Below are 13,593 nucleotides of genomic sequence, written 5' to 3' on the forward strand. Positions count from 1 at the left end.
ATCGGCTGTTAATAGCAGCAAAATAAATTTCCAACAGGATACGGACCCAAGATACATTTATTAATCCTATTTAAAATATCTGCAACTTTTTGGAATACCGTATTCGAAAACATCGAATCTCATCAAAATAAGGCCAAAAAACTGGATTATCGACTTAGTGGGTCAAAATATCCGGAAATAATACTAGAAATCGAGTGGGGAGCATATGTCGACGTCTAGGGACAATAATAGCAACAACATGTAGGCCAAAGACCGCTAAAACTATTGTAATTACTTTTGATTTATATAAATAGTCATTGGTGTACGTAAACCTTTTTGATATGAATTAGGCGCATTTTAACCTTTAGCATTAATTTTTTTTTATTTGTGTGAAAAAAATATTTTCATATACTATATTTAATATTAAATATACATATCTTGAAATGAATAGAAAAAAAAACAAAAAATTTATTCATTTTAAAACAAATAACCGTGTCGTAATTTAATAGAACTAGGTGTATGTAAACTTTATTGGTCCACTGTTTCTTCCGAAATACATATACACATATTCATATAAACTTAGTTAAGAATTAGAATTAGAAAATGTATACAAGACAGAAATTTCAATAAATAAATTCAGAGTCAAAAGTGAACTCTCACAGCACAGAAATTGAAAGTGATGTAAGGTTGTGGAAACCCCATTCTCAACAACTTGTATCCGTTTTGGCTTGCAGAGTACAAGGTTTCTTTCCAGGATTTTGAAGTCTGTCGATTTAACTAACTGTAAACAAAGTGATTAGGGATTCTCTTAAGTTTTTGTTTACAATACAAAACTCCTTAACTTCTTGTTGTAGTTAGCATACGAAAACCTTGAGTGATATTGAAAACACAATTTAACAACATACATATGTATATACTACTGTGATCAAAATGAAAGGTGAATTTTTGATTTTTTCGTTATGACGGTTTGTAGAAAAAAGAAGAATGACAGGATTATTGAAGGAAACGGTTTGCTTACAACTAAAATGAAAAACGCTAGTACAGCATTGCTAGAGGATATTATTGTAAAAGTAGTAAAGGTTTGCTTATAAGCAGTGAATGCAGCTCTGCCACATGTATTGGATAAAAGGGAAAAGTCTTTTCGTATTTTGTCAATAGCTCTCGTTGCAGTCCTATATATCCAGTACTACCAATCATAAGGTTTTTAGCTTAATTTAAACAAAAAAATAAATAAATGAAGTAAAAAAGTTACACCTGTTCAACAATTAGTGAAAATAATGAAGAAATGCGCTATATTTTGAAATTTTTGTATAAAAGAGGGAAAAAATGCCACGCAAGCCAATAAAGTTTGTGAAGTTTACGATACCAATACGAAAAGACCTTTTCGACCCCCCAATATATGGTATATAAATGATCAGGATGACGAGACGAGTTCAAATCGGGATATCTCTCTGTCCGTCCATTTGTCCGTGCAAGCTGTAACTTGAGTAAAAATTTGGATCTTATTGAACTTGGTATAAAAGTTCGTAGATGAGCGTTATCGGACCACTGTTACGCCATAAAACGCCATTAAACAAAAACCAATAAAGTGTCATAACTAAGCAATAAACTAAGATATAGAAATGTAATTTGATCACAGTAGTCAGGGTTACCTGTGGGCTAAAAAATTTGGCAAACACGAGTATGGCCCCGCCTTCTAGTAGGCTTAATGTATATATCTCCAAATCATTCAAGCTAAAGCAGCCAAATTCGCTTCAGACAAATCCCTTATCGACCCTACCGCCTCTATAAAAATAGATAATAACCTTGTCAACTCTCCTGTGCGACCGACTTCAAACCAAATTCGCGATTCTTTCACTTTCGAACCGTTCAAGTCCCTAGGTACCGAATATGTGGATCCCAGTATCTATGTTGACTTTTGACCAAAAATATCATTGAGCGTGAGATATATAATTAAAGTTCAGAAATAATACTATCCTGATAGCCGCATATATGTATCTAATACAAAGATTTCGACCTTCCGGATGATTTTATGAGTTTTGTACTTAAAATGGATACAATTTGGCGAAAAATTGATCTAAACCCCATATAGCTAATATCAGAATTTTCGAAAATCCGGCTGACTTTACTCCATTTAATTGCATGTGATGAAACCTATTTTATTAGATAAATTCAAGTCAATACAATACTATATTTTTTTATTTTTGCGTTTTTTGTTCACATAATTATCTGATTTACCTTTATTAAGAGATCTAATCTCAAAATTCATTCGATATCTAAAAAATAAAAGCTTAATTTTGTCTGTAGAAAAGTAATTTAGTCTAAGCCGGTTTAGAGGAACTGAATACAATAGTAGCAGAGCAACACGTCTTATTTTCTAGAACATTTATTTGCGAAGACCAATGGTGCAAAAGAAATTCCTTAATATAACTGAGAGAGTTCGAAATTTACAATGTTTAGTTTTTTGCAAACTCTTTGTAAAGATATCTGAAAACATTTCTTCTGTACAAATATAATTCAAATTAATTTCATTGTTTTTGTACATATCTCGAACATGATGCTACTTTAAGTCAATATGTTTACGCCTAACATGGTAAACTGCATTCTTAACTAAATGCATGGCACCCTGATTATCGCTATTGATAACAGTAGGCTCAATGACTCGAAAGCCCATCTCATTTGTTAATTTTCGAACGTAGGCCGCTTCTTTTGCGGCTGTTGACGAGCAATATATTCTGCCTCAGTGCTGCTTAACGCTACAAAACTTTGCTTCTTTGATTCCCATGAAAAAACGCTGCCTGCTGCTATAAATGCATTGCCGGTGTATGACTTCCTGTCGCCTGCATCTGAACCCCAATCGGCATCAACATAACATTTAATTGCTTCACCCGTCCATTTGTAGTGAAGTTTCAAATCGATTGTCCCTTTTAAATAACGCAAAATATGTTTTGCACCAGCTTCGTGCTCAGAATGCGGTTCTATATTCTGCTGCGATAACTTACATACAGAGTGCAAGATGTCTGGTCTTGTGGATACAGCCAGGTACATTAAACTTCCGATCAATGCTGATTTGAAAACCAGCAACCAACGGAGTAACTACAGCCTTGCAATCTTGCATCTTATACTGAGAAAGCAGTTCGGTGATGTATTTTTTCTGACATATCGTGATCGCTCCCGTCTCACCTTCGCACTCAATTTCCCTGCGAAGGAAATACCTGAGCGGACCACCATCCACTACGTCAAACACGCTAAAAATTTGTCCCTTAATAGTAACAACTTCATCCAGCTTCGAGCAACCTATAATTAAATCATCAACATATACTATTATATTATAGTTACCATTAACATTTCGTGTGTAAACACAAGGATCACTGAAACCCGAACGACTTCAGGACTTCATCAAGCTTCATATTCCACTCACGGCCGCTTTGTTTTAGACCATACAGGGCTTTATTTAATTTTTAAACCTGCTGAGGAAACTTATTATCTACAAAGCCTTCAGGTTGCTTCATGTAGACTACTTCGTGCAAATCGCTATTTAAATAAGCCGTTGAAACGTCCAATTGATGCAAATGTAGCTTATATTCGCATGCTAGTGCTAACAACATACGCACTGTCGCATACCTTACAACTGGAGAGAACATTTCGGTGAAATTTATACCATATTGTTGACTACAACCTTTCGCCATTAAATGACTCTTGAATCGCTCAACACTGCCATCTGCATTTCGCATGATATTGAAAACCCACTTGCAATTGACTGCCTTCTCGTTTGATGGTAACTCTACTAATGACCAAGTTTTGTTCTTGACCAATGCATCGTACTCCTTCTGCATAGATGCCCGCCAATGTTTCGCGTAGTCATCATTAAGCGCCTCATTCACTGATTGTGGGATCTTGACGTCGATGTTTTTGGTGATATTCAATGCATGTCGCTCTTTTCGAGGACGGCCACGATTACCACTGCGAACTACTCTAGGTCTACCCCGACCATACGTTATTGACTCCTTATTGCTGCTTACTTCAACGTTATCTTACTGCTGCTAGCTTCGTCTGCATCTGGAAAAATTTCCTCAACATCAAACTCAACAATGTCATAACTGGTTTCATTACTGCCTATATATTTAACTTCTAAAAATATAACGTCTCTGCTCACTATCATCTTACGTGTATCTGGATCCATAAACCTATACGCTTTAGCCATATCTGAATAACCAACCATTATCATTTCTTTTCCCTTTGCACGAAACTTTTTTGAAATTGTTTTAATTAAGGCAATCGCCAGCGAACCAAATACTCTTAAATGTACAACACTTGGTTTCCTACCAACAAACTCGTCATAGGGCGTTTTATCGACGAGTGTTTTTGTTGCAGCTCTATTGCGGAGATATGCCGCTGTTGACACTGCCTCTGCCCAAAAAGACTCGTCTAACCCACTATGCACAATCATACTGCGTGCCATCTCAACCAACGTGCGGTTGGCACGCTCTGCCACACCATTTTGTTGCGGTGTATGCGGCACTGTCAATTGCCGCCGAACACCATGTTCCCGCAAATATTTTTCGAATTCATCACTTAGGTATTCCCTACCATTATCGCTTCTCAAAATTTTTATTTTCTTATCAGTCTGTTTTTCACTCATTTCTTTATAAGTCTTAAACGTTGCAAAAACTTCATTTTTTGATTTTAAAAAATATACACTCACGTATCGCGACTTGTCATCAATCAATGTCACAAAATATTTGGAGCCACCAATTGAGTTTTTATTCATTGGCCCGCATACATCTGAGTGTACAATTTGCAATACTTCGTTAGAACGATTTTGAGAAGCGCGAGCAAACGGATTTACACAAATTTTACTTTTAGCGCACGTTACACAATCAATGTTTTTTGTTAATGTATTCATTTTTAGCCAATATACCAATTTTTTGTTCACAATTTCATTTAAACTGTCATAATTTAAGTGCCCATAACGATTGTGCCACACACTTGCTTCACTGTTTCTGCTATTTATGAGCATGCACCTGTTCGTTTTTAAATTCACTACAAACAAACGACCTTCTTCTTGCTCTCTTATTATTATTTCTCCGTTTCTATCTTTCACCAAAGTTTGTTTTTCTTCGAATACAATACTATATCCACGTTCGCAAGCTTTGCTTACAAAAGTAAAATTGTATCGCAACTGAGGCACATATAAAATGTTTTTAACTTTAACAAAAATTTACCACTTTCAATTTGCATTTCACCAACTCCTTCTGTATCTACGTATTTTTCACCAGCGAGTTCTATTTTCTCAGTTCTCTCTTTGTATGATACAAATAACGAACGATCAAAACAGAGATGTGCTGTTGCCCCACTGTCTATACACCAAACGTCACGACATATTTTGAAGGGAGAAGCAGAAGCGAGAATAGCTAACGATTTATTCTTCACTTGCCGTTCTACTCGTTGCTCTTTTCTTGGTTCTCTGCATTGTGCAGCAAAATGCCCAAACCTTCCGCAATTGTAGCATCTTCCTCGTTGCCTTTTTTGATCGCTATTTCTCGACGATTGAACTTCTGCGCTACTGCTGCCGTCGCTGCCGACCTTGATTATTATTTGCGAATGACCAATGGTACAAAAGAAATTCATTAATATAACTGAGAGAGTTTGCTTCAGTTTCAAGTACAGTTATAACAAATATTATATGTAGCTCTCTTTAATACAGTAGTGGCAAATATATTATAACATTGTCACTGCTATGTACTACTAATATATAGTAAGTATTACCCTTATTACTGGTCTGTATTGTATGTAAAATCCGCTTCGTTGTTACCCAAAATATAAATACGATGTTTAAATACCTGTTGTTACTAATGTATGTATGTAAATTATATAAATTTCGCTAAACGTTTATATATTTCAGTGGGGTTGATTCCGAATTCATTAATTTATAACAAAAAAAAAATATTTGAACATAGTTCTAATTGTATGAAATATATACTTATTTAATGCATACGGAGTATACCCACTAGCTGAAAATTATATTTTACCATGGCTTAGCATGTCAACTTGTAGTGTATTAAGGAGACATCTGTCTCATATGTTAGACCGGACACGGTAAAACTACATTTTTTCATGGTGTTTGATATTTTATAAATAATAGTTTAGTTAGGCAATCGTACGTGTAAAAAATTGGTTCCTTCGATGCAAAACCTATTCAAATGCAAAGCTGTTAAGTAATGATTACTAATCATAATAATTAGTAATTAGATTTTTATTTTTTGAAAGGTCAAGTAATGATTATATTACGATTATTTTCAGATTTGGACGATTACTAATTGATTACGATTACAGATAATCGGAAAATAGTCAAGATTAATAAAAATTTCGAAAAAATAATCAAAAATAATAAAAGGTAATCGAAAAATAATTTGACTACTTTCGAAGATTACTTTTGATTGTTTTTGATTATTATTTTTTTTTTTTGCGAAATTATGGCACTAGTGTTTCATGTTAGTTGTTTTTTTTTCACTTTTTGTTATTACTACTGATGTTCATCGATTTGATAATTGATAACCTGTTGTATTCTTCTTGATTCTGCATTTTGTATAAAGTAAATATTTCTTTTGCGTACATTTTTTTGTGAGTGTTATGTTACACTTTACATACTTGTTATCAGTGTTGGGCATAGTACACTAAAAAATAAATACAATAAGCTTTCTATTTCTTCAGTGGTAGTTAAACAGCAAAATCCATTATCACTGAAAATTTAGTGATAGTGGAAAAAATGTCATTATCACTAAACCTTTATTCATATTGAAAAACAAATTGCACTACCATTAAAGGTTTAGTAATAGTGAACACATTTAGTTATAATGAACATTTTTCAGTAACATAACACTGTTTCTTAAAGTACAAAAATAATACTACGTATGTATATGTATAAGCTGAAGCAGTATGAGGAAATGTATTCAAAATAAACCATATATTTGAGTATAGACTTCTAATTATGCCGCACTAAAATTAGGCAAACATAATTTATTTTTTATTTGCTTTCTTTAATACCAACATTTCAAAAGTACGGTCAGTGAGATTTTGTTTGCCATCGATTGACAATTCCAAAAATAGTACTCACCTAAATATTGCATTACAGTTACTCAAATGGGAGTACTCACTTAAATATTGCATTTCAATAACTCCAACTTAGTAACATTAGTTCAATTTTACAAATAAACTTACAAACTAACACTTAACTTATGCATGCTTACGTATCGTCGGCTTAGCTTTTCCTTATAAGCTAGAGATATTGCACATATGTATGTAACATATGTATGTACCTTTGCTAGCATAAGTACTCATTAGAATTTTGCCACTTTGTTTTGTAACTCTTTTGCTTGAATGTACTTACAGTGGGGAGCAAAACCCAGAACATATTTGCTTTCTTGAGGTATTAGCATTGATTTTCATGATACAATTTTCTCGATAGGTTTTTTGAAAGTTTGATGTTGACTCTTTATTATACTAGTATTGAATGGACTATAAAACTGCATACCCAAAAATATTATAAATGCTCTTATTAAAGTCTTTGAAATTTGTACGAAAATTTTGTAAGTTGTCATAAATTTTGTATACAGTTTTAAACTGTAATTCATATGATATTTTTAAGAAGATGAACTACATTTTTATAAAAATCTATCCAGAAAATTGTATCGTGAAAAAAAATGCTAATGTCTCAAAAAGGCAAACATGCGTTCCTTTCTGCTCCCCAGTGTGCATTTGAACATTCACACAAACATATGTACTACATAATAACTAACTCGCTTTACTACTGAGCTCCGTTGTAATTTTAAGAGTGCCAAATTAAGTAGCAAGACACCAAGAAATCACGTTTTAATTCATAAAGAAGGGTGTGAGTTTAACTAGCAAAAGGAAAACATGAATTGTGAACTATTGTACTTGTGAGTATTAAACATAATTGTTGTTAACTTTTAATAATAAAATTTATTTTTAGGTCTAAATGTCTGTTCATGTTTTCGAAACCGATTTTTCTGCAGACGACAGTATTGAAGATCTGGACTTTAATACTACTGGAAGTAAACGAAAGAGTTCATTAAGTGCGAAATCAGGACCGGCCCTAAAAAAAAGTCCATGTGAATTCACAAAAAATTATTTTCAAAGAAGAATTTTACACAGAAGTGGAAAAAGTTAGTTTTTAAATTAAAGCACACTATGAATTTATAATTTTTATTGTTAGATTTCCGACAAGACAACTTGTGCTAAGTGCGTTGCATGTCATCGAGTGATTAGAGGAAGCGGTGAAGTGACTTCAAATTTCATCAAACATTTGCAAGTCAAGCATAGTGAATGTTTTAAAACATACAAAAGTTATAAAACAGGTAGCCCTTTTGGCGGTAACATGCAATCTGAGTTCGATGGTAAACTGTTACATGCAATGATTGATTGTTCATTGCCCCTTTCCATTCTGGAAAAAAAATCCTTTATAGATCTTTTTCAAAGTACAGGTATGAAGGTGATGTGTCAGAATGTTTTCAATGCAAATTTTTCAAAACGAAATGTAAATATAAAATGATGAGCTTTCAAATTTTTTTAAAAATAATCGAAAATAATCAAAAATAATCCTTGAAAGTAGCCAATTACTTTTTTGATTACTTTTGATTATTTTTGATTGTTTTCTCGTAATCCTAACTAATCTTAATTATTTTTGGATTATTTGTAATCATAATTAATTAATAATCAGGAGTTGTTAAAAAGAGAATTATGTAATCAATACCATTCCCTTTCAAATTTAATCTAATTGATTACTAATCGTAATACAAATTTAACAGCAATGTTCAAATGTGCTTAAATATGTTAAATAAATATTAAAAACTCTATATTTACCCCATACATTGTTACTAATGCATAAGTTGCAAGTGCAAGGAACAATGTGTAGGTTTATCATAATAATATTTTCGTTTTATCTTCATATATCTTCTTACTATCAAAACTTAATACAACATTTTGACATCAATAATCTTTGCTGTGAGAAGATTTTAACGACAGGTGTTTAGCACGAAACGCACGCAAGTTCTTTACGTACAGCTGCAACCGAAACCATTGGTTTTCGGAAAATTCAAAACAACTGCTGTTTCGACGAGGAGTGCCGTGTCGCAGCGGAGAGAAAACAGACTGCCTACTTCGGAACGTTACGATTGACCTCAACACGTGCGGGATGGGACCGATATCGAGAGTTGATGAGGGAAGTGCAGACAGAAAAAGAAAGAAGCCGAAACGCGATGTCTGAGTTTGGTATCCCCGCAAAACTAATACGGCTGTGTAAACTGACGTTGAGCTACACCAAACTAAAATTTCAACAACTAATTCTCGTTTCTCAAAAATAACCGTCACATATTCATAAAGTTCACTTTTCAAACTTTAAAAATTTCTGTGAGTTATCCCAATGAAAAGAAGAGAGCGTGTTTTACTCATAACAGAGTATCGTTGTGAATAAAATAGAAAAACTTGATCGAAAACTTGGCCTAGCCCCTATATAACTAACAACAGGATTTTCGAACATCCGGCTGACTTTACTCTATAATAAATAACAATACACCATGGCTGCTTTTCTAGACATAGAGGGCGCCTTCAATAACATAGAAGTAAATGCGATAATTAACTCTCTGGCACATGGTGGCATAGATGACACTGTGTGCAGATGGATACTATCGATGCTTGAGAATAGGAAGATTATAGCTTCAAACGGCGCTGCAACACAAACAAGCTATGTGAATAGAGGGACGCCTCAAGGAGGGGTCCTCTCTCCGCTCCTATGGGTTGTAGCGCTGAACGAAATACTCCTCCAACTAAACGGTGGAGGAGTGAAAGCAGTGGCGTATGCAGACGATATAGTGTTGTTGGTATCAGGCATGTTTCCTTCAACAGTCAGCGAGATTATGGAAAGAGCACTTCGAAGGTTAAACCTATGGGCTAAAAACAATGGACTAGGAGTTAACCCGAACAAAACAGAACTGATGCTATTCACAAGCAGAACGAAAATACCTCAATTTCAACTTCCGGTACTAAACGGTACAACACTCAGTCTATCCCCCACAGCTTGGGGGTGGAGATTGACTCCAAATTGTCCTGGAAAATAAATATAGAAAAAAGAATAAACAAAGCATACATGGCTTACTATACTTGTAAGAGAATCGTCAACAAGAATTGGGGCCTCAAACCAAGTATAGTCATGTGGATGTATACGGCGGTCATAAGACCTATACTTACATATGGAGCTCTGGTATGGTGGCCAGCGCAAAACAAGCAATACAACATTAAAAAATTAAATGGTATACAAAGAGCAGCATGTGCGGGTGTTACTTGGGCAATCAGGTCATGTCCGACTGATGCGCTCAACGTGATCCTGCATCAACTACCAATGGACATTTTTATTCAAAAAACAGCAGCTATTGCGGCGACAAGAATAAAAGAATTGGGAGGTTGGAACCAGCAGAACTATGGACATAGTGTAATCCTAAACAAGCTCACCATTAATAAATCAGACTACATTCTCCCAAAGCTGGATTTCAATAGACACTTCTAGGTAAGGATACCATCTAGACGAGAATAGAGAAGAGGCTCAATAGAAGAGGAGGATACCATCTCAGTCTATACCGACGGGTCCAAAATGGACTGCGGAGTAGGCACGGGGGTATTCTTCACTGATCTTGGCATATCTCTCTCTATACGTCTACCGAACTCGGCTAGCATCTTCCAAGCAGAAGTACTAGGCATAGAAAAAGCCTGCGAAGCTCTATTGGAAAACCACGGGAATATAAATAAAGCAACTATATTTACGGATAGCCAGGCGGCGCTCCTGTCTTCACCCATGACAAACTCCAGCACAGTACACAACTGCAAGAGAGCACTAAGCGCAATAAAAGACAAGCTCCAACTAAACTTAATCTGGGTTCCCGGCCACAGGAACATTTTCGGCAACGAAAAAGCAGACGAGTTGGCAAAGGCAGGAGCTTTCCTCAATGAATCCGAGGCGGAGATAATACCAAGTCCGCTAGGATCAATCAAAGGAGAGATCAATAGACAATTTCAACAAATTGCAAATAACAGGTGGAAAAACATCACAAAATGCGTCATAACTAAACAATTATGGCCAACATATGACGGGAAAAGAACCAACGACTTACTAAATAGGTCAAGGAAAAGTATTTACAGAGTAACAGCTACCACAACAGGGCACTGGCCATTTGGGGAACACGCCTCCAAAATGGGTATGCCCTACAATGACATCTGCCGTGGCTGCGGAGTAGCAGGGAACAAGGAAACAATCTTCCACTTTCTCTGTGAATGCCCAGCGCTAGCACAGATCCGACACAAAACCTTTGGAATCCATCTAGCACCGAACCTTGAATGGATTTCCACTAAAAGCATATCGGACATAAGTAGTTTCATCGAAACCTAAAAATGGTTTGAAAGAGGAGGTGAAACGTAATAGCAGATACAGGAGGTTCTACGAACAGTGCATCAAAATGGCACATCAAGTGTTAATTGAGCCCGATAAGGCTGCACTCCTACCTACCTACCTTACTCTATATGACTGGATTTACTCTTCTTCTTAATTGGCGTAGACACCGCTTACGCGATTATAGCCGAGTTAACAACAGCGCGTCAGTCGTTTCTTCGTTTCGCTACGTGGCGCCAATTGGATATTCCAAGCGTAGCCAGGTCCTTCTCCACCTGGTCCTTCCAACGGAGTGGAGGTCTTTCTCTTCCTCTGTTTCCCCGGCGGGTACAGCGTCGAATACTTTCAGAGCTGGAGTGTTTTCGTCCATTCGGACAACATGACCTGTACAGCGTAGCCGCTGTCTTTTAATTCGCTGAACTATGTCAATGTCGTCATATATCTCATACAGCTCATCGTTCCATCGAATGCGATATTCGCCGTGGCCAACGCGCAAAGGACCATAAATCTTTCGCAGAACTTATCTCTCGAAAACTCTCAACGTCGACTTATCAGTTGTTGACATCGTCCAAACCTCTGCACCATATAGCAGGACGGGAATTATGAGCGACTTATAGAGTTTAGCTTCTGTTCGTCGAGAGGACTTTACTTTTCAATTGCCTACTCAGTCCGAAGTAGCATCTGTTGGCAAAAGCAATCCTGCGTTGGATTTCCAGGCTGCCATTGTTGGTGGTGTTAACGCTGGTTCCTAAATAGACGAAATTATCTACAACTTCAAAGTTATGACTGTCAACAGTGACGTGAGTGCCAAGTCGCGAGTGCGACAACTGTTTGTTTGATGACAGGATATATTTCGTTTTGCCCTCGTTCACTGCCAGAACCATTTTCTGTGCTTCCTTGTCCAGCCTGGAGAAAGCAGAACTAACGGCGCGGGTGTTGAGGCCGATGATATCAATATCATCGGCATACGCCAGCAGCTGTACACTCTTATAAAAGATGGTACCTTCTCTATTAAGTTCTGCAGCTCGAACTATTTACTCCAGAAGCAGGTTGAAAAAGGCACACGATAGGGAATCACCTTGTCTGAAACCTCGTTTGGTATCGAACGGCTCGGAGAGGTCCTTCCCGATTCTGACGGAGCTTTTGGTGTTGCTCAACGTCAGCTTACACAGCGGTATCAGTTTTGCGGGGATACCAACTTCAGACATCGCGGCATAAAGGCAGCTCTTTTTCGTGCTGTCGAAAGCAGCTTTGAAATCGACGAAGAGGTGGTGTGTGTCGATTCTTCTTTCACGGGTCTTTTCCAAGATTTGGCGCATGGTGAATATCTGGTCGGTTGTTTGATTTCCAGGTCTGAAGCCACACTGATAAGGTGCAATTATTTTTTTGACGGTGGGCTTTAATCTTTCACACAATACGCTCGATAGATACTTATACGCGATGTTAAAGAGGCTAATCCCACGGTAGTTGGCGCAGATTGTGGGGTCTCCTTTTTAATGGATTGGGCATAGCACACTTAAATTCCAATCGTTGAGCATGCATTCGTCCGACCATATTTTACAAAGAAGCTGATGCATGCTCCTTATCAGTTCTTCGCCGCCGTGTTTGAATAGTTCGGCCGGCAATCCGTCGGCCCCTGCCGCTTTGTTGTTCTTCAGGCGGGCAATTACTATTCGAACTTCTTCATGGTCGGATAATGGAATGTCTGCTCCATCGTCATCGATTGGGACTCGGGTTCTCATTCTCCTGGTGTTGTGTGTTCACTGTCATTCAGCAGGTTGGAGAAGTGTTCCCTCCATAATTTAAGTATGCTCTGGGCATCAGTGACTAGATCACCTTTGGGGGTTCTACAAGAGTATGCTCCGGTCTTGAAACCTTCTGTAAGCTGCCGCATTTTTTCGTAGAATTTTCGAGCATTACCCCTGTCGGCCAGCTTATCAAGCTCTTCGTACTCACGCATTTCGGCCTCTTTCTTCTTCTGTCTACAAATGCGTCTCGCTTCCCTCTTCAACTCTCGGTATCTATCCCATCCCGCACGTGTAGTGGTCGATCGTAACGTTGCGAGGTAGGCAGCCTGTTTTCTCTCCGCTGCGACACGGCACTCCTGGTCGTACCAGCTGTTTTTTTGCACATTCCGAAAACCAATGGTTTCGGTT

The 13,593-nt window shown here is 36.9% G+C and overlaps 1 long non-coding RNA gene across 2 annotated transcripts; it reads left to right on the forward strand.

The window, feature by feature from the left end:
* The first annotated feature begins 6,946 nt into the window (after positions 1-6,946).
* Positions 6,947-8,660, forward strand: LOC120781760. 2 transcript variants are annotated; one of them, XR_005706159.1, is made up of 4 exons: positions 6,947-7,568; positions 7,662-7,919; positions 7,973-8,165; positions 8,216-8,660. It is a non-coding gene; the product is annotated as an uncharacterized LOC120781760 (long non-coding RNA). The 2 variants fall into 2 exon arrangements; XR_005706158.1 differs by having other exon boundaries at positions 7,372-7,919.
* Positions 8,661-13,593: the final 4,933 nt, after the last annotated feature.

This window comes from Bactrocera tryoni, unplaced genomic scaffold (assembly GCF_016617805.1).
Source record: "Bactrocera tryoni isolate S06 unplaced genomic scaffold, CSIRO_BtryS06_freeze2 scaffold_7, whole genome shotgun sequence".
NCBI lineage: Eukaryota > Metazoa > Arthropoda > Insecta > Diptera > Tephritidae > Bactrocera > Bactrocera tryoni.